Raw genomic sequence first — 22,606 nt, 5'->3', positions numbered from 1 at the left:
TTGGGCTCTTTCACCATGCTTCCAAATGCTTGCAATGAGCTTCAGACTATGACTGCATGTTGAACATAGCCAGTAGAGGAAAACAAGCAAGTAGAAAGGAAATGGTCTCTTTTTCAATGTAGATGAGGTGGAGTTGTTATGGAAGGGACCGTCGCCTTGTGAACAACAGAACAGAGAGGAGAGGTAAGGGAGTTGTCACTGCAGTTCTACCATCCAGCCTCCCTGTGGGTTTCCAAACGAGAAGGGGTCGGGAGAGAGACAGTGGGGAAGAGAGATAACAACGAACAAACAAACCGACGCAACCAATTAACACCATTTCATCAGAAATTTTATAGCAGAAAAACGGGAATTGCTATAACGTGTTCTCTCAAATGTGCTTCCATAGGCGACACAGTATATAGCACTGTTGAAGTGTTTTGTGATCAATAATGCTCGGCTGTCCATCTTGGGAGACACACCAGTAACACACCGGAGGCATCATCCTTCGTTTTCATATCATCCTGAAGGTCACTGAAGCGATGTGCAGTACAGCTGCACCAGAGACAGGAAGTAAATAAAAGAGATGCTGGATTCACTCCTCTCTTTTATAGACCACTTGGATAATAGATTTTAACGGTCCTCTTTCAGATACTGTGTTGTATGCCCATGTATGCATTTGTGTAGGCCAAGAATGTGTTTGCCCTCTTTTATTTGTTCACCTATTTCTATGTTGTACAAATTAAAATGCTGTAAATCTGCAAGCCTGATCACATCTCATCTGGAAGGCAATTATAGCAACCCCATGCAGCCACCCCTCACCCACAGACAGACAGACAGACAGACAGACAGACAGACAGACAGACAGACAGACAGACAGACAGACAGACAGACAGACAGACAGACAGACAGACAGAAACAAGCACTACTAATGCTAATCCTCTCAGGATGACACATACAGATAATTGCCCCCCGACCACATGAAGCCATGGCCACATGACAGACCAGGTCAATTAGACATCCATTAAGGGCTGGTCCCAGAACAGCGGTAAGGACTTCCTGATGTCTTGTTTTTCTCTGCATGGTGCTGCAAACCAAATCCATCTTCTCCCTCACCCAAACCTAATTACAGGTATAGATAGTCTGGGCGAGATGAAAAGCTGGAAGACGCTTTGATGGATGGTAAGGCCTCTGCAAAGAGAACAAACAGGTCATTAACATGACAATGGGGATGATGCAATGGTCTCATACAAAAGACACGGGAGAGCAGAGGTGGGGGAGAGAAGAAAGAGAGCGAAAAGCAAACTAGCCGGAGCCGTGAGAGACCAGCAGTGAATAAACTTTGAAGCCCGGGGTAAAGAGAAATACATCATTTCAATAGAACGGTAGTGGAGTGGTGGTAGTGTGGAGTGAGAGAGAACACCTCCACTCCCTCCTCACATAGGTTCTCCCAGCCCTGTTTTCTATAAGGGATTTGAGCGTGAGCGCTGGGTTAGTGGGGATGTTGGAAGCAGGCAGTAGGGAGGGAATAAATGATCTATCCTTCGACAAAGTATACCTCGTTAATATTGCATGAGACTGTATTTTAAGGTAAATCACGAAAGCACGGGGCTGTTGCATGACAGTTGTATCAGTTTCAAAGGTCACATCTGTAGCAGCAGAAGTAGCGCTCTTCCTATACAGAAGGTTCAGTTCAGTTTGTGCCTTGGAGTGTGAACAGTGTCAATACGCAGTGTGGGTATCGAGTAAATACGTATAGGGGTCTTTTTGCCCCTCCTCCTCTTTCTCTCCCTCTCTCTATTCCTTTCTCTCCCTCTCCCTCTCTCTCTCTTCCTCTCTCTCTCCCTCTCTCTTCCTCTCCCTCTCCCTCTCCTCTCTCTATTCCTTTGTCTCTCTCTCCCTCTCCCTCTCTCTATTTCTTTCTCTCCCTCCCTCTCTATTTCTTTCTCTCCCTCTTTATCTCTCTCTCTCTCTCTCTCTCTCTCATTTACATTTACATTTACTCTCTCTCTCTCTCTCTCTCTCTCTCTCTCTCTCTCTCTCTCTCTCTCTCTCTCTCTCTCTCTCCCCACCTCCCCCTCTCTCTCTGTGCTTTCATAAACTAACTAAGTGCTAAACAGCTACCTGTATGCAATGGAAAAGTACAATTCTGACTGATTTATGACTGTTGTTTGTGTTGATGGAAGATTAAATCAACGTATCCAAAGACATTTCTTTAACTAAAATAAGGAGTCATACAATCAAATGTCGTAATTCTTACAATTCAAACACAAGATTGTAAAACATGTTGAATATTGATTAATATTATCATTATGATGATAACGTGACATATTGCAAATTTCTATTCTCCATTTGGCAATCGCCTTGGTTGTATTCAGAGCCCAAACATGTCATGGTTCAACACACCAAGTGAAAACATGCCATGAACCCAGTTTGATAAGACATCACATGACTGAAAGCCTCCAGTAATTCCAATTCTACAACAGAAATATTCCTGTGGGATTATTCTGTTGACAAGACGCCTTTGTTTTGGATTTTAATCCACTAAACTCTCTGGTCTCTAATTATTTCACAGCTTCTGTGCATTTTCACAGAAGTACTGTTTTTATTATCTGGTTAAAATAAAAAATATGGTTAGGAAACCACATTGATTGGTGTTTAGCTAAGATCAAAATGAGTTTGGTTATCATTGACAACATGTTTAGGCTACACGTAAACATGTTATCTACTTTGAATAAGCTCTCGCTGAGTTAGGCTAGATCTCCAGGTAGCCAAGTGGTTAGAGTGTTGGGCCACTAATCGAAAGGTTGCTAGATCGAATCCCTGAGCTGACAAGGCAAAAATCTGTCGTTCTGCCCCTGAACAAGGCAGTTAACCCATTGTTCCTAAGCCGTCATTGTAAATAAGAATTGGTTGTTAACTGGCTTGCCTCGTTAAATAAAATAAAAGATTGAGTACCATCAATATTTAATATGACTCCTATTATGAATGAAGTTTGCTACACGCTTTGGGAAAACTCCTGCCTCCAATGAAGAGGTCCGTGTCATAATTCTAAAAGTGATTTACAGATGACAGGCATGCGGGGCAGTTCTTGGAAGACGGGAGGGAGGTTTTGAGACAGAGCAGACAAGACCCAGAGCGAGGCTATTGTTGTGTGTCCCCAGCCCAGAGAGAAGGAGGATGAGACACCCTGCTGTGACCAATCCCTCCTCGTTAGATAAGGACTTATTATAAACCAGAGGATGTGATCGTTCCTTTGTAAGGGACTGTCTCAAAGCATATCATAGGACTGACCACGGGTGATGGGAGGCGGTGGTGATGATGATGATGATCGACGTGCACAGTGAGTGAGTGAACTGTAAAAGCATAAACGGTTTTTAAAAGAACATGTCATTTCCAATATCCGTTGTGTGCCAACTGTGTTGCATCCTATTGTTAATATGCCTTTCCTTTCATAAAAATGAGTATAAAACCATTTCACTGTCCCATGCTTTGAAATGTCCTCTAAATATAACCAAAGGTGCCTATTGACGCCATAACATATCCTATAACGACACGCTGACACAAATACTTCGACAGAGTGCGTTTACTTTGTTTTCTTTCCTGTTGAAGTTTGAGGTGTGTCGTTCTTCACTTGTTTATTGTATTTCAGGGTGTAGAGGCTGTTTTTCGTCAAGCACTCGAACAAAGATGAGAGGAGAAAACAGAGGAAGAGGGAGGAGGGAGAATCTAAAACCGCCCATCCCCCCCCCTCTCACAAAAAGCAGTAGCTCCATGATTTCCTCCTTTACCTTCTGATGTTGGCGCTGTTCTTTTTTTCTTCTTCTTTCTTTCTCTCTTGCTTTTTCTGAAATACTTCCGTCTGAGCCTCTCGCACTTCAGGCGATTGCTGCTTCGACTACAACAAATTGAGTTGCCCTAACGTGAAATAGACTCAGTCCTGTGAAGAAGGCAACAGGTTTCCCAAAAATATGTGAGAAAAAAAAAGAGTCTTTTGATCATGAATGCGTATCACATAACGTTGTAGATTAAGTCGCTAAATTCTGAGATGTGCTCGTATCTCACTCCTAAAGCTAGAAACATTTTCTCATTCACCTGTCGGATGGTATTATATATCTCAAAGTCAGCTGGGCTTCTGTTGGCTTCAGCTGTTATTGTCTGGAGGGAGTGAGTTCTTTTGTGTGTGCATGTGTCCGTTTGGGGGAGGGGTAGAGTGTTGAGGAATAGGAGATTGGGGATTCCAGTTCCTCTATGTTTTTGTCAAACTCACTAAACTGAAGCGTTTGTCTAATTACAAGACGAGTTGAGCACTCAGCCCTACACAAACAACAGCTGTCTCTGACACACACACACACACACACACCCACACACACACACACACACACACACACGCGTGCACACACACATGCGCGAACACAAACGCGTGTGCACACGCACGCGCACGCGCACACACACACACACACACACACACACACACAGTACTTACTTAGACGTAATTAGTGTGATCAAGATGAGTGAAGAGACAAAGAGATAAGCAATAGATCTATATTGAGCCTGTGAATTTCATAGTATGTGTTATACTGGTCTTGCAATATAATTGTACTTTGAAACTTCAATTCTATAGTCACCTACAAGCAAGGCATTGGATTTACATTATTTTGGGACACATTTATGTTAAAGAAGGAGTGCTTAGGTTGCGTTATGTGTCTACTGAGGATATCTCAGACAGCAATGTGCTGGCTGGAGAGCCCAGTCAATAGGGCTAATGGAACCCTAATGCCGGACAATGGTGTGCATCGAGAGCTTCAGGGCAAGGAGCTGCCGAGATGGTCGAGTAAAAGATGATCAAATCAGATCAAAAATCGAATCAAACGTTATTTGTCACGTGCTTCTTAAACAACAGGTGTAGACTAACAGTGTAGACTAACAGTGAAATGCACAGTGACATGCTTACTTATTCCCAACAATGCAGAGAGAAAGAAAATAGAGAAATAATAGAAAAGTAATAACATATAATAATAAATACACAATGAGTAACGATAACTTGGCTATATATACGGGGTACCAGTACCGAGTCGATCTGCAGGGGTATGAGGTAATTGAGGTTGATATGTACAACTCATATAACTAGGAATAGAGTGACTAGCTATTTACGTGTAATAACTATTTAGCAGTCTTATGGATTATGGCTTGTGGGTAGAAGCTGTTCAGGGTCCTGTTGGTTCCAGGCTTGGTGCATCGGTACCACTTGCCGTGCGGTAACAGAGAGAACAATCTATGACTTGGGTGGCTGGAGTCTTTGACAATTTTTAAGGCATTCCTCGGACACTGCCTGGTATAGAGGTCCTGTATGGCAGGGAGCTTGGCCCCAGTGATGTACTGTGCCGTACACACTACACTCTGTAGCACCTTGTGGTCGGATGCCAAGTAGTGATGCAGCCAGTCAGGATGCTCTCAACGGTGCACGTGTAGAAATTTTTCTACAGGTGCATGCCAAATATTTTCAGCATCCTGAAGGCGAAGAGGCATTGTTCTGCCTTTACTTCACGACAGTGTTGGTGTGTGTGGACCACGATAGGTCCTTAGTGATGTGGACACAGAGGAACTTGAAGCTCTCGACCCGTTCCACTACAGCCCCGTCGATGTGAAGGGGGGTGTACTCGGCCCTCCGTTTCCTGTAGCCCACGATCAGCTCCTTTGTCTTGCTGACGTTGAGGGAGAGGTTGTTGTTTCTGACCTCCCTATACTGTAGGCTGATCAGCTCTGATCAGGTCTACCACCGTAGTGTCATCAGCAAACGTAATGATGGTGTTGGAGTCTTAAGTGGCCACGCAGTTGTGGGTGAACAAGGGGTACAGGAAGGGACTAAGCACGCACCCCTGAGGGGACCCCATGTTGAGGGTCAGCATGGCGCAGAGGTCTAAGGCACTGCATCTCAGTGCTAGAGGCGTCACTACAGACACCCTGGTTCCAATCCAGGCTGTATCACAACCGGCTGTGATTTGGGAGCCCCATAAGGCGGCGCACAATTGGCCCACCGTCGTCCGGGTTTGGCCGGTGTAGGCCGTCATTTTAAATAAGAATTTGTTCTTGACTGACTTGCCTAGTTAGGAAGTCCAGGATCCAGTTGCAGAGGGAGATGTTAAGTCCCAATGTCCTTAGCTTAGTGATGAGTGTGGAGGGCACTATGGTGTTGAATGCTGAGCTGTAGTCAATGAACAGCATTCTCACATGGCTGCTCCTCTTGTCCAGGTGGGAGAGGGCAGTGTGAAGTGCAATAGAGATTTCGTCATCTGTGGATCTGTTGGGCGGAATGCGAATTAGAGTGAGTCCAGGGTGTCCGGGATGATGGTGTTGGTGTCACTGATCACCCTAAGCAGCAGAAAGTGCAACCAACTAGCTTCAGTGACATTTTAATACAATAGTCTTGTATTGGAGTGTGCTCATGCCAAATGAGCTTGATGATCAGAACATTTCACTAGCTGAGCTGTCACTCACACAGGCACAGAGACACACCCACACACAGTGTTGGTAGAAATGTCTATTCAACATGATTCAAGGGATAGTTCACCCAATTTACAAAATATTGGCTTCCTTACCCTGTAAGAGGTCTATGGACAAGGTAAGACATTAATCCATGCTTTGGTTTTGTTTACCTGGCCACTATCCTTAAAAGCTAACTTTTTATCATTTCAAAATCAATACAACTCAATATCCCCCACGTTAGCATTCTTTGAGCTTCATATCCCAATCATCTTAAAGTTACTATACCCCTAAATGCATGAGTGCATATTATGCATTATTTAGTCACTATGAATAGCATCAAATACACTATATATACAAAAGTATGTGGACAAACATTCAAATTAGTGGATTCGGCTATTTCAACCACACCTGTTGCTGGGGAAGGCCCTTGCCTGTTTCAGCATGACAATGCCCCCTTGCACAAAGTGAATTCCATGTAGAAATAGTTTGGAAGAACTTGACTGGCCTGCACAGAGGCCTGACCTCAACCACATCGAACATTTTTGGGATGAATTGGAACGCCGACTGCGAGCCAGGCCTAATCCCCCACATCAGTGCCCGACCTCACTAATGCTCTTGCGGCTGAATGGAAGCAAGACCCCGCAGCGATGTTCCAACATCAAGTGGAAAGTCTTCCCAGAAGAGTGGAGGCTGTTATAGCAGCAAAGGGGGGGGGGGGGACCAACTCCATATTAATGCCCATGATTTTGGAATGAGATGTTCGACAAGCTGTCTATGGTCTATTCAACTATTTGTCAACAAATAAAAGTTTTCTCAATGCATTCAAACAGCTAAAAAATGACCCTGCTGGAGCCCTGTATTTAAAAGACACTGATGAGAGGAGAGAGTGTATCCTTCCTTTCTCCTCCATATAATGTGTCCTCAGTTACATATGATGAGGCCATCATTGAAAGAGAAACCGTGCATGGCAAAGAATGAGAAAGTACTTCCTGCCTCTGTGATCCGAAACAGGATATGTACACAATGTATTCAGTAAGTTGTAAAGGTAGGGTACGATGACAATGTGCAGTTCACCTCCTCAGCTCAGGAATCATATTATCCTCTTAGTTGTATTTTTTTGTCCATGCCATCCTGGCAGCTTACTGTATAAAACACATTCATTCACGTCATGGACTATTTTTTGATTGTTCTTTGTTCTCGCAGCACCTTGGTCTGTGTGCATGTTTCTCTTGCTTTGAATGATCTCATTCTTCTTTGTGTGGCAACTGGGACTGTATGTGTGAGTGAGGTGGGGGGGGTTACAGGGGTTTTGATGAAGGGAGTATAGTGTCTGTGTGTGTGTGTGTGTGCATGTGTGCGTGTGCCTGCGTACGTGCATGTGTGTCTATCTGCATGAGTGAGTGTGTGCCTGCATGCAAGTTGACGTGCACGGGTATGTCGGGGAGAGTGGGTTTCAGACAGTGATAATTCTGATGAAGAGAGGCAGAGGAGGGGCGGGTGGAGGAAGGAGAGCTGAAGAAGACAATCTCAGTGCTGCAGCATCATCACTGTGTGCTGTATCCATCAGGCTCCCTCCTCCTCCTCCTCCTCCTGCAGTCACTGCTGTTTAAAATGCACTGCCAGAGACACACACACACACAACACAGCCCCCACAGGAAATGGGTTCACTTCCTGGGTTGGCTGCTGGCTGCGCAGGAGTCCACTTTCTCATCCAAGATAGGATTAGCATGATATTACATGATTACACCACATGATTATATTAGCGGAGGAGGATGCAACCTGGGACTTCCCAATCAATTGCCTTATTCCCTATCTGAGGCAAGACTTGTCAACGCAATCACACACCCAATAACCAATGACAGGCGTCTATTCATTTTACACAGCAATACGGACCTGTATCAATATCCACTTCAATAGTCAAACGCAGATGAGACCAACGTGTAATGCCTAGACGTTAAGTCAAGTCACCTTTTATTAACGGTGCATTTCACATTTTGAACAGCATTTTGATGTTTGTGTGACGCCGTGTGGCGTTCTCGACCAACCCGGGTTGGTTACCTGTTCTGTTGGCATTGATAGCAGGGGTCGTTGGGATGTAATGCTTCGTGTTGCACGTCAAGGCCTGTGGTCGGATATTTTTTTCCCGGTCCTGAACGACGCGGTTAAAATAGCGTGATCAATGGAGGGGGCGGATCCACTCTCTACGGCCACAGTGGAACTTGATAAGAGGGGATTTCAAACAGTGCTTTTAAAAAGACAGCGAGGGGGAGGACAGAAACAGCGAGAGGGGGGGGGGGAGAGAGAGAGAGAGACAGAGAGAGAGAGGGGGGAGGAGAGCACGTTAAGGAAACTGATAAAATGACGAAGGCTGGAGGATAGAAAACAGAGGGTAAATAAAGTGTTAGTTATTTGCCTCTTACTCAAAACAAGTAGTCTGATACATCACATGAATAGTTGATATTGTATAGCATTATGGTGGGGATTGCATGTGCTCATGATGTGGTCATTGGCCGTGAGGTAACAAAGCACTCCCCCTCAATCCTTGTGGTAAGGCAGTAAGGTTGTCAGTGCACACCAAACAGCTGACAATTAGCAAGGCGTCAATAATGTACTGGGAGCTAATTGAGCACAAGGGCCTGTGGTGTCAGTCAGTTGTGTAACACACCTTCACTGTTACTGCAAGCTAGCCCAACTACAGGACTTTTATAAATATAGTCTCTGTCGCGTTCCTGTAAGAGTGGAATATTACATAGTGTATGGCATTGTGGTGAATACAAGTAGAAGCTATTAAAAGCCCGCCCTGAGGTTAGGACCAGCATGTGTTTGTGTGTGTTTTTGTGTTTTTGTGTGTGTGTGTGTGTGTGTGTGTGTGTGTGTGTGTGTGTGTGTGTGTGTGTGTGTGTGTGTGTGTGTGTGTGTGTGTGTGTGTGTGTGTGTGTGTGTGTGTGTGAGTGAGTGAGTGTGTGCATGTGTTTTTTTATGTGCATGTTTTTGTGTGTGTATGTGTGTGTGAGTGTGTGTGTGTGTGTGTGTGTGTGTGAGTGAGTGCGTGCATGTTTTTTTGTGTCTGTTTTTGTGTGTGTATGTGTGTGTGAGTGCGTGTGCATTAGTGTGCACTACACTAGTTACTTGTGTGTGAGTATGAATGAAGCCTAGAGGGTGACATTGATTCCAATGATTCATTGAAGTTTTGCTACAACCCTGAAGCAGAGTTATTGCAGTGTGAATAAAGAACCGCAGTAGGACGTTTGACAAATGACAGGGAAGCCTCTTGAATGACTGGCTTACAGAGGACACCTTGTCTCTTGACCTTCCCTGCCTCTCAGATGGTAGAGATAGAGGGAGCTTGGAGTACGACCCCTCTGTTGTGACAAGAAGCATCTCAGAGCACGAGTCTAAGACACTGTAGAGAAACATAAAGAGGAAGCGGGCTCTATAGCCATGTTGTTATTATATGGCATTGTGTGTACTGTACACATGTTCAATGCATATACACTTTTAAAAGGCTAACTATCTCTCCCAAAATAATGATTTATTTGCTTGTCTTTGTGTGTGTGTGTGTGTGTGTGTGTGCGTGCGTGCGTGCGTGCGTGCGTGTGTGCGTGTGTGTGCGTGCGTGAATATACAGTTCCTTCGGAAAGTATTCAGACCCCTTGACTTTTTCCACATTTTGTTACGTTACAGCCTAATTCAAAAATTTATAAAATCGTTTTTTCCATCATCAATCTACACACAATAACCCATAATGATGAAGCAAAAACAGATTTTTGGAAATTTTTGCAAATGTATTAAAAAAAAGTATATATATATATATATATATATATATATATATATATATATATATATATATATATATATATACTGCTCAAAAAAATAAAGGGAACACTAAAATAACACATCCTAGATCTGAATGAATGAAATAATCTTATTAAATACTTTTTTCTTTACATAGTTGAATGTGCTGACAACAAAATCACTCAAAAATAATCAATGGAAATCCAATTTATCAACCCACGGAGGTCTGGATTTGGAGTCACACTCAAAATTAAAGTGGAAAACCACACTACAGGCTGATCCAACTTTGATGTAATGTCCTTAAAACAAGTCAAAATGAGGCTCAGTAGTGTGTGTGGCCTCCACGTGCCTGTATGACCTCCCTACAATGCCTGGGCATGCTCCTGATGAGGTGGCGGATGGTCTCCTGAGGGATCTCCTCCCAGACCTGGACTAAAGCATCTGCCAACTCCTGGTCAGTCTGTGGTGCAACGTGGCGTTGGTGGATGGAGCGAGACATGATGTCCCAGATGTGCTCAATTGGATTCAGGTCTGGGGAACGGGCGGGCCAGTCCATAGCATCAATGCCTTCCTCTTGCAGGAACTGCTGACACACTCCAGCCACATGAGGTCTAGCATTGTCTTGCATTAGTAGGAACCCAGGGCCAACCGCACCAGCATATGGTCTCACAAGGGGTCTGAGGATCTCATCTCGGTACCTAATGGCAGTCAGGCTACCTCTGGCGAGCACATGGAGGGCTGCGTGACCCCCCAAAGAAATGCCACCCCACACCATGACTGACCCACCGCCAAACCGGTCATGCTGGAGGATGTTGCAGGCAGCAGAACGTTCTCCACGGCGTCAGCAGACTCTGTCACGTCTGTCACATGTGCTTAGTGTGAACCTGCTTTCATCTGTGAAGAGCACAGGGCACCAGTGGCGAATTTGCCAATCTTGGTGTTCTCTGGCAAATGCCAAACGTCCTGCACGGTGTTGGGCTGTAAGCACAGCCCCCACCTGTGGACGTCAGGCCCTCATACCACCCTCATGGAGTCTGTTTCTAACCGTTTGAGCAGACACATGCACATTTGTGGCCTGCTGGAGGTCATTTTGCAGGGCTCTGGCAGTGCTCCTCCTGCTCCTCCTTGCACAAAGGCGGAGGTAGCGGTCCTGCTGCTGGGTTGTTGCCCTCCTACGGCCTCCACCACGTCTCCTGATGTACTGGCCTGTCTCCTGGTAGTGCCTCCATGCTCTGGACACTACGCTGACAGACACAGGAAACCTTCTTGCCACAGCTCGCATTGATGTGCCATTCTGGATGAGCTGCACTACCTGAGCCACTTGTGTGGGTTGTAGACTCCGTCTCATGCTACCACTAGAGTGAAAGCACCGCCAGCATTCAAAAGTGACCAAAACATCAGCCAGGAAGCATAGGAACTGAGAAGTGGTCTGTGGTCACCACCTGCAGAACCACTCCTTTATTGGGGGTGTCTTGCTAATTGCCTATAATTTCCACCTGTTGTCTATTCCATTTGCACAACAGCATGTGAAATTTATTGTCAATCAGTGTTGCTTCCTAAGTGGACAGTTTGATTTCACAGAAGTGTGATTGACTTGGAGTTACATTGTGTTGTTTAAGTGTTCCCTTTATTTATATACTTTTTTTTAATACTATATATATAGGCTATATATATATATATATATATATATATATATATATATATATATATATATATATAATGTTGAAGTCGGAAGTTTACAAATAAATTTAAACTCAGTTTTTCACAAATCCTGACATTTACTTCTAGTAAAAATTCCCTGACTTTGTCAGGGATTTCTTCGTCGTCAGACGATATGGCGAAATCATCGTCGGAAAATGAGGACCAATATGCAGCAGAGTTGAGATAGTTCATTTTGAACGTTTAATAAACTCAAAACGAACATACAAAAATAACAAAATAAACTCACGATTTACAGACAGTCCTGTTATGCTCACTCACGCTAAACAAGAAACAATCTCCCACAATTACACAGACAAACACACCCAACTAATATAGGACTTCCAATCAAAGGCAACACCACACAGCTGCCTTCAATTGGAAGTCCACCCCAATTAACCAAACATAGACATACAACTAACTAGATCAACATAGAAATACGTAAACAAGGAACAGTGCCCAAAAACCCCGGAATACTTAAATCAAATGCCCTTTTAGAAAAAACACCACCCCTAACCACATGAAACAAATACCCTCTGCCACGTCCTGACCAAACTACAATACCAATTAACCCTTATACTGGCCAGGACGTGACAGACAGTTAGGATCAACACTTTTCTTTAAGAATGTGAAATGTCAGAATAATAGTAGAAAGAATGATTTATTTCTGCTTTTATTTCTTTCAATACATTCCCAGTGGGTCAGAAGTTAACATACACTCAATTAGTATTTGGTAGCATTGCCTTTAAATTGTTTAACTTGGGTCAAACGTTTCGGGTAGCCTTCCACAAGTTTCCCACAATAAGTCGGGTGTATCTTGGACCATTCCTCCTGACAGAGCTGGTGTAACTGAGTCAGGTTTGTAGGCCTCCTTGCTCGCACACGCTTTTTCAGTTCTGCCCACACATTTTCTATGGGATTGAGGTCAGGGCTTTGTGATGGCCACTTCAATACCTTGACTTTGTTGTCCTTAAGCCATTTTGCCACAACTTTGGAAGTATGCTTGGGGTCATTGTCCATTTGGAAGACCCATTTGCGACCAAGCTTTAACTTCCTGACTGATGTCTTGAGATGTTGCTTCAATATATTCACAAATTTCCTCCCTCATGATGCCATCTATTTTGTGAAGTGCACCAGTCCCTCCTGCAGCAAAGCACCCCCACAACATATATATATATCACATTTATATAAGTATTCAGGCCCTTTACTCAGTAATTTGTTGAAGTACCATTGGCAGCGATTACAGCCTCGTGTCTTTTGGGGTATAATGCTACAAGCTTGGCACACCTTGATTTGGGAGTTTCTCCCATTCTTCTCTGCAGATCCTCTCAAGCTCTGTCAGGTTGGCTGGGGAGCGTTGCTGCACAGCTATTTTCAGGTATCTCCAGAGATGCTCGTTCGGGTTCAGCTCTGGCTGGGCCACCCAAGGACATTCAGAGACCTGTCCCGAAGCCACTTCTGCGTTGTCTTGGCTGTGTGCTTAGGGTCTTTGTCCTGTTGGAAGGTGAACCTTCACCCCAGTCTGAGTTCTTGAGAGCTCTGCACAAGAGCAGATCTTTTAAAAGGTTTTTATGATCTCTGTACTTCTTTGCCTCGATCATGACTAGTCTCCCAGCCCCGGAAGCTCTTGGTCACCTCCCTGACCAAGGCCCGATTGCTCAGTTTAGCTGGGCGGCCAGCTCTAGGAAGAGTCTTGGTGGTTCTAAACTTCTTCCATTTAAGAATGATGGAGGTCACTATGTTCTTTGGGACCTTCAATGCTTCAGAAATGTTTTGGTAGCCTTGCCCAGATCTGTGCCTGACACAGTCCTGTCTCAGCGCTCTGCGGACAATTCCTTTGACCTCATCGCTTGGTCTTTGCTCTGACATGCACTGTCAACTGTGGGACCTTATATAGACAGGTGTGTGCCTTTCCAAATGATGTCAAATCAATTGAATTTACCACAGGTGAACTCCAATCAAGTTGTAGACACATCTCAAGGATGATCAATGGAAACAGGATGCACCTGAGCTCAATTTCGAGTCTCATAGCAAAGGGTCTGAATTGTTATATAAATAAGGTATTTATTTTGTCATTATCGGGTATTGTGCGTAGATTGCTGAAGAAATAAATATTTAATCAATTTTAGAATAAGGCTGTAACCTAACAAAATGTGGGAAAAGTCAAGGTGTCTGAATACTTTCCGAAGGCACTGTATATGTGCATGCTCAGGGAAGCCATTGTGAGCTGGAGTGTGGTGTGGCAGTGGGTACCCATTCAAGGCTTGTGGTTGATAAGAAGTCTCAGTGGCTTAAAGGCTTCTTTCTTCCCTATGCATGCAAAGCAAACACCCTTATCCAGGGCTTACTCACTGCAATGCAGATATGAATCTACCCACAATATAAATTGAACTCAAAGTGGCACAATTTAAAAGTAGTCTTATATTATCTAGGCCTCTTAGTTTAAATTCAACCTGCCATAGTCTAAAGTCAATTTAGGCGGATCAAGACATAACACTAAATGTATCTTTCAAATCGGTGTGCTTATACAGCCTTCCTATGCTAGTGAGTCTACAAAAATAGGCCAACCTACCACGCAGATATTTTTTTTCACTGAAACAACATATTACTATTTTACCTTTAACACCACAAGTGAATTCCACTGTATCAAAAACAATAGAGTAGGTTACAAACATATCCTGTATTAATGCAACTAACAAATGAATACACTTTGCTTTCAGCAATCATTACAGAATAAAAATGTAATTACACCTTCGTAAAGATTTTAATATAGCTAATACATGTTTAACTAATGTTTTTTTTATGCCATGGTGTTGTAGCGAACAGATGGAACGAGAAGCTAACTGGATCTCTAGAAAGGAAAACATCGTATGCATCGCACCAATAGAGTAAACGCACTTTGTGGAATTTTAATGTGGCTCATTAAACGAGGGCTACACTGCCCCATCCGAAAAGGAAGCTACGTCCCCGTACTTCGACTAACTTCAGCCTCACGGTGCAATCCGATGGCCCCACGGCCCCCGTCCCGCTTCTGACACTGATATAGCTAACGTAGGGCATGGGAAGCGAACCCGGGTCTCTGTGAAAGGCATACACCCTACGCATCTTGCCAATATGTTAACCCGGTGGGAATTGTAACCTGGCTCATATAACGTGGGTCGCTACAGTATATTACTAATAATTACCTCGGCCAATTAGAAGTTAAGCTAGTTCATCTAGGCTATTTGTTTAGGATTGATCTGATTCCTGTCTGTAACTGCATGCATACCAAACGGCTTCTGTCTGTGACGTGCGTAAACAGGTTTGAGAACCTGTCTGAATTGAATCCATATGATAACTCATTGATACTCAATATGTTGGCGAATATACAAGTGTTGGGCCTACATGTCATGTCGTCGTGTATGTCAAACGAATATTTTATTTAGTATAGTATCAAGAACTTTGTGCTGATGGAGACAATAGTAAATAGTTCATTTAATGCGGGAGAGACCATCCACAGGCACCGAAAGGTGTATCCATGAAACGATCGAGGCGCAAACGTCTTGGTTTTGCTCCTAATGTAACACAGTCCAGGAAATAGACTCTACTTAGGAGTTAAAGAAGCAATTGGAGGCTTTGCTTATCGTCATTGCTCGAGAGGAATCAAACTCTTAGTGCATTGACTACTTGGGAGACCGATGACTATCCCTGTGTCACAGTGGTCTCGACTCACTCAATCATATGCACTTCAACATACAGCGCATGCTTTCACCTTTGCGTTCGCCTATTCTTCGGGAGTGCTTCCAGGATATGTTTTGATCACACACTTGCACACAGGTACGTAAACTATATTAGATTATATTGATGTTTCGCTTCCGTGTGTTTGGTGAGGGTTCTGAATGGCAGCCGAGTCGAAGAGTAGGAGTTGGAGCAAATACGAACCTATTAACCTACTCGAGACTATATCAAACAAACAAAACAAACGTTCCATTATCAATAGTCTGTATCTGTATCAATAACAACATTCGTACGTGGTTTATATCATATGGGTTGGATAGAGCTGCCCTAATTAATATAGGCTACCTTTGCTTTGTCATATTCCTGAAATGTGAAGTTGAAAAGGTTGCTGTGTAATCATGCAACATCAAAACCCAAGGGATTACTCCGATTGGAGGAACGTTATTGGAAGTGCATGGTTGACTAGATTCACGATTGTTGTTTTTAGAAATCATAGTCAATTATGAAATGGTTATTTAATAGACTTTGTTGTTTGTTTAACAGGCAGAGACAGTGGAAAGCACATCCATATTAGGAAGTCGAATGTCCTACATATAGGCCTAATGGACATGCCATAGCTGTCATTTAGTTAGAGGAACATGACACATTTCATGCGTTCATAATAACTGATTTTGAGGCCGCCGACTCAAAAGTCCCCAACATGTTAAATAGGCTACCATCAAAATTAGTTGGAGCTCATTACAAATTCGAGTCTATGGTGGGGGGATGCAAAACATGTGGCGGGGATGTGGAGTCGAAAGATGCGGGCTGGGTGGGGGTGTCGGAATCAGATAGAGCACAACTTTTGAACTACATGTCTTATTGTCCTTTATTAACGTCAATACACCGTTGTAGACGGAGGTCCTATGCTCTATATGGGGAAGCCTAAACAAACAATTATTCTCCCGTTCTCCTAGACATGGAGATGTGTGTGACATTGTGGAAGGAAGAAAGCAGGAGGGCTGTGACTTAATCACAAAGTAGTGTCCACGTAGGGCGAGGGAGCAAATCACACGTCTGCGCACAGATGTCTGGCAGAAACAATTAGAATACGCTTAGCCTATTCAAACCTCCTATTTTTTTGTATAAATATTTTTTTAACATGTATTTACTTATTTGACTGGTTTTATTTACTAGCAGACTACACAGATTAACATTCGGTAAAGGCTATGGGCACAATACCCAAATCTATTGCCGTATAGGCTAACAATGAAACATGGAGTTGTAAGCCATTTAAGCCAGCTGTAGGTTAGTATGCGATGCATAACGTTGATACAACTTTTCTGTTTTCTTTTTTTTCCCACCCTCGAGCTGCCTGTCCTCCTTTCTAGTTGCAGGGACGTCACGCGGGTGCGCTACATTCTTAGCGCAAGTGACACGAGAGAGGAAGAGAGCCGGTGACAGAGGGAGACAGACAAACAGACAGGGAGAGAGAGCATTGAACCTGTACAGTCCTACGGCAACGAGAACAGCGCGAGTAAAATAAGCCAGAAACGTGTCACGCAATGTAAATAGTAATTCATAGAATCAGAAGATGAGTGGAACCGGCACTCTCAAAATATAGTGCCCCAAGTACCCTAGGCCTATCTGGAGTAATTCCCTCATTGCATAACCATACCTCTCCTAAGGTTAAAACGGTTGTCTACTGTCTTACTGGGAAAGGAAGTCGTTAAATACAGATTATTGTTCCTGGTTGCAGGTCGGAATGGTATTATAGCCTCAGACAAACTTATTTGACTCCGTGTGAATATGGTGTTACTTGATGAGGAATGGGAGCGGGCATTAAATTAGGCTACTATTTCGTTTTATTTGCTTGTGCCCTGATTTGAAGAATGGCATAACATCAAAACATGGCTGTTTTGTTTCGAGGACATTGCAACAATGTATCAGTATAGCGGTGTACTTGTCTGTTTTGAATGACCCTGCATGCTGAAAAAAATTGTATGATGTAGTTAGTCCTACAACAAGACGAATCTTGAAAGGTGGAAAATAACTTGACATGTTTGATACAAAGCAGACTAATAACAGTGCAGAATGCAGCGTTGGGGACAGTGTCCTTAGCCTTCCCACGTGTTCTACAGGATGCAGTTGTCGTCGTCTCTGGCAGCGTCAGGTTTCAGACGTATAAGAAAATTGTATTCACCTTTCAAAAGTCCACTGATGAAAATAGTTTTTTTTTGAGATACACAAACTCATCCGTGACAAATAAAAGTCAGAAATAGCGATTAAATGAATCACTTACCTTTGATGATCTTCATCTGGTTGCACTCCCAGGACTCCATGTTACACAATAGATGTTTATTTTGTTCAATAAAGTCCCTCTTTATGTCCAAATACCTCTGTTTTTTTCACGCGTTTAGTTCAGTAATCCAAAGGCACAAAGTGCGCTCACAACATCCAGACGAAAAGTCAAAAAAGTTCCATTAAAGTTCGTAGAAACATGTCAAACGATGTTTATAATCAATCCATAGGATCTTTTTATCATAAATATTCAATAATATTTCAACCGGATAATACTGTTTTCATTAGAAAGGAAAGAGAACGAACGGCGCGCTCACGCGCAATAAACAACTCATGGCTTTCAGCTGAGCAACTTGCTCTGAGTGGTCTTATTCCCTCCCCTTTCACAATAGAAGCCTGAAACAACTTCTAAAGACTGTTGACATCTACTGGAAGCCTTAGGAAGTGCAATCTGACCCCACAGACACTGGATACTGGATAGGCATTCACTTAAAAAACTACAAACTTTAGAATTCCCACTTCCTGGTTGGATTTTTCTCAGGTTTTCACCTGCCATATGAGTTCTCTTATACTCACAGACATTATTATAACAGTTTTGGAAACTTTAGAGGGTTTTCTATCCAAATCTACCAATTATATGCATATCCTAGCTTCTGGGCCTGAGTAACAGGCAGATTACTCTGGGCACGCTTTTCATCCAAACTTCCCAATGCTGCCCCCTATCCCAATGAAGTTAAACTCACTCTTTTGTCCACAGTATTCTCATCATGTGGACTATACCTGCACTGTAGGCGTTATTTATTTATTTAAGTAGGGAGTTCAGTTAAGAACGAATTCTTATTTTCAATGACGGACTAGGAACAGTGGGTTAACTTGTTCAGGGGCAGAATGACAGATTTTTACCTCGTCAGCTTGGGGTTTGATCTTGCAACCGTTCGGTTTCTATTCCAACGCTTTAACCATTAGGCTACCTGCCGCCCCTCTAACCACTAGGCTCCATGCCGCCCCTCTAACCAGTAGGCTACCTGCCGCCCCTACTCACAAGATGTTGGCCAGAGTGCATGTGAGTGTGCCCATACCGGAGTGGGAACATTAGCTAAATAAAGCAACCAAAAAATGTCACAAAACTATCAGTAGTTGAAAATGCGATGGAAACCCATTTAATTTGTATTTTTTATTAGGTACATGGGAATTTAACTGCAAAAGTTATTTTTATGTGCACAACTTTTATGTGCACACACACTTTTATGGTTACTATATGATTCCATATGTGTTATTTCATAGTTTTGATGTCTTCACTATTATTCTGCAATGTAGAAAATAGTAAAAAATAAAGAAAAACCCTTGAATGAGTAGGTGTGTCCAAACTTCTGACTGGTACTGTATATACATGCTCAGAGACTTGTGATCACATGCATGTGCATGTGGCATCTCCAAATCTCACAAATATAAGTTTAAAGTTATGAAAATAGAAACATGGTGGCCGTGTTGAACATGCTTTCTCAATCTTGATTAAATATCTATTTATATAAGGATCAACTTTGTAGCAACATACTGTACCATGATCCATAGCTGATCCCGCTGGGGCTCCATAAATGCACAGCTTCACAGAAGAAAGCCACTGGTGGAAAAGCCTGGTGCAATGAAGTCACACAGTAGCTCATACATGACCCAACAGAGATTGTATTTGATTGGGAAAGAGGGATGCCTAGTCAGTTGCTCAACTGAATGCGTTCAACCGAAATGTGTCTTCCGCATTTAACCCAAACCCTCTGAATCAGAGATGTGCGGGGGGGATGCCTTAAAAACATCCACGCCATGGGCATCCAGGGAACAGTTGATATTGTCTTGCAGAATGGCAGATTTGTCCAACTTGCTGGCTCAGGGAGTTACTGGCCCAACGCTTTTAACCACCAGGCTACCTGCCTGGTGGTTAAATATCATACTTTAAAAAAAAAAATCTTGACTCCAAATGAATGATGAATAAATTGAAACGTTAGTCTTTCATAAGTAGACTGTGTGCTTACTTTACTTTCCTTCTCTTGGCCTATCACACTTAAACTTTACACACTGTACCATGAAATGTCTTTCAAAGACGTTTTGTCATAGTTCCCCCTCCCGTTCTCTATCTGTAGGAGTCAAATTAGCGATTTCATTTTTTGAGCCGAATGTGTTTTATCGGCCTATGTGAAACAATGAGGACAAGGCAGGCCTTTGTGGTGGCTGCAATGCATTTTTAACCCATGTGAATGGTGCCTCACATTCCACAGCAGCAGGCCCTGGCTGAATGGCACCAGGCCCTAGCAGAATGGCACCAGTAACTCCCTCTGCTGTTTTCATTACTGATTACTCTATTGGGCTTTTTGGACAACACACACACACACACACACACACACACACACACACACACACACACACACACGAGTCATACACATCTTACTATATTTTATATCATCACATTATGGAAGATCCATAGAACCCCATTTGGTTATGCATCTTCATTTCCTGTGTATCCCGTCCCTTTGTCCGGATAACCTGAGGTGCAACACACAACAGTTGCCAGTCTTTTGTTTCCTCCATTTTTGTCTACCATGGCAACACCTTTATGGGCTAGGCTGATGTGGTAAACACACCACACCTCTACTACATTCTAGGAGATATAAGATACGTAATGTTGTTGCATAACCTGTATCCAGAGTAGAAAGTACTTTCTATAGTCTTTTATCCATACACAGGGTTGACTCATTTTGTTGTGGCTTACTTGGTTTGGGTAAAACAGCTAAAACAGCTATTTGTTATTATTAAATTAATTTACTGTAATGGAATCTGTACCTGGTGGCTGTCTACAGACAATCCCATAATTGGTTTATCGGCAGACTGATAGGTAGGGGTACCTGGCTGTGTTAGTTTGTGGCCATGGCATTGATTTCAGCTGCACAGTGGGACTCCTCCTGTGAAAGGGCAGTCTCTCTCTGCCAGCTCAGAAAGACTGTGGCTCCTGGATTAAATTATAAATGAGCCCCTCCATAGGAAACTCATTGCTTATGTCCTCAGTATAATCAAAAGGAATGTGTTTGGCAGAAGACTGACTGCAGTACCTTTAAGGCACTGCTGTATCTTCTCTCATCATCACTCCACACAAGAACTCACACACACACACACACACAGACACAGACACACGTGTTTTCTCCTAATTCTGAGCAAAGGGTAACAGGTGGGCGTGTAATCCCCATATTTGGGTCACACCTGCAACCCCATGGCTGGATCAATAAAATGCCATGCTACATAAGCATGGGCTTGATAGTAAGCTATCTAGCAAGATATCTGGCCAAATTAGACCCGAAGAAAATGATTTAGTCATCGTGGGATTAGGGGTTAGAGGAGAGGAGAGGGGTTGGAATGAGTTCGGGGGGGAGGCTGTGGCCGAGGGATTTAACATGGCACATTTGAGACCGCATGCTTAGCTAGTCAAGAGGCTGTGCTATTGTGATGGGGGAACATGTAATATGGTGTATTGGTTACAGTTGATAACACACATTCATGAATAATCATGAAAAATAACAATTTCATTATTTGTTAGAAGCATTATCAAAAAGTGTTACCGTTGTGTTTCAGGGAGTGTTCTAGTGAGACTGATTTTGGACTGCTGAATCTGAGATTGAATGAGGAGTTTCAACGGGACATTTGATTGGGTGATTTCGCGACTGCCTAGTGTGTGTATAGATTCTTCATACACATAAATGCTTCCCTTCCAATTAACACATCATGCCTATTATTGGCCATTCATCTCACATGAGAGAGCGAGAGAGAATGATTGGACAACACCATGTTGATTATGCATCTGCCCCACTCCTGGCGAGTCAATATCTTACCCCCACAGCAGATCAGATCACAAATACATTCATAAAACACTACTTTGATTAATACTCCCAGTAATTATTTGAATCCCCGTTGGTTGTGGTATGCTGTAGTAAATGAACATATATCTAATAGATTTTTGCCTGCTCTGTGAACCAATGGTGGCATTGTTGCTCTTGCTAAGGGATTAAAGAAGAGAAATACGATTAGGGAGAAGTAGCCCTGAGCCACGTGGATGCAATCAGGGATTGGAAAGAGACTCTGTGTGTGTGTGTGTGTGTGTGTGTGTGTGTGTGTGCGCGCGCTGGGGCGAGCTCATTGTCCAGCCCAGATGTCACTAGCAACTAGCTCACTGGTATTATTGATCCTTTTTTTATAGACCCACTGCTCAATAGAGTAATGACATTATAAGCAGACATTGTGTTGAATAAGACCAACATGATACAGTAAAAATGACTGTGATGAAACGCTCGCTAATAGAATCGGATTTTGTCTTTGATCAGTTACCTTCGTCCATTGCCGTTTTTATTCAAATTACGAAGGTCATCAAATGAAATTGATTGAATTAGGCCTTTAGCTTTTGAACATGACTTTTCCATAAACAAAGAAAACCTTTTGGTAAAAAGTCCCAGTCGATCAAATGATAATCATTAAATCAATATTAAGTGGGATATGAAGGAGGTCATTGCTCCTGTTTTGTCTACGTTAACAGGTAATATGTCCTTGATATATTTGTTTTAGCCTTTGGTATCTCTCTATACAGATACAGATAAAAATATAGATAACCTATCATCCC

General features: G+C 43.0%; 1 protein-coding gene and 1 long non-coding RNA gene across 3 annotated transcripts in view; one reads left to right on the top strand and one right to left on the bottom strand.

The window, feature by feature from the left end:
- Window positions 1-310: 310 nt before the first annotated feature.
- Window positions 311-4,167, bottom strand: LOC115177308 (uncharacterized). Its single transcript, XR_003872384.1, has 2 exons — window positions 3,768-4,167; window positions 311-1,167 (listed from the first exon to the last, which is right to left on the bottom strand). It is a non-coding gene; the product is annotated as an uncharacterized LOC115177308 (long non-coding RNA).
- An 11,111-nt stretch (window positions 4,168-15,278) lies between these two features.
- The window catches only part of LOC115177307 (zinc finger protein 516), a 56,782-nt gene continuing 49,454 nt past the window's right edge, over window positions 15,279-22,606 (top strand). For both annotated transcript variants that reach the window (XM_029737957.1, XM_029737958.1), the window contains exon 1: window positions 15,279-15,771. The gene's annotated coding sequence lies outside the window, so the exon portion shown is untranslated. The remainder of the gene's footprint in view (window positions 15,772-22,606) is intronic.

This window comes from Salmo trutta, chromosome 37 (genome assembly GCF_901001165.1).
Source record: "Salmo trutta chromosome 37, fSalTru1.1, whole genome shotgun sequence".
NCBI lineage: Eukaryota > Metazoa > Chordata > Actinopteri > Salmoniformes > Salmonidae > Salmo > Salmo trutta.
The sequence above is the reverse complement of the archived record's forward strand: the minus strand, read 5'-3'. Positions and strand labels throughout refer to the sequence as shown.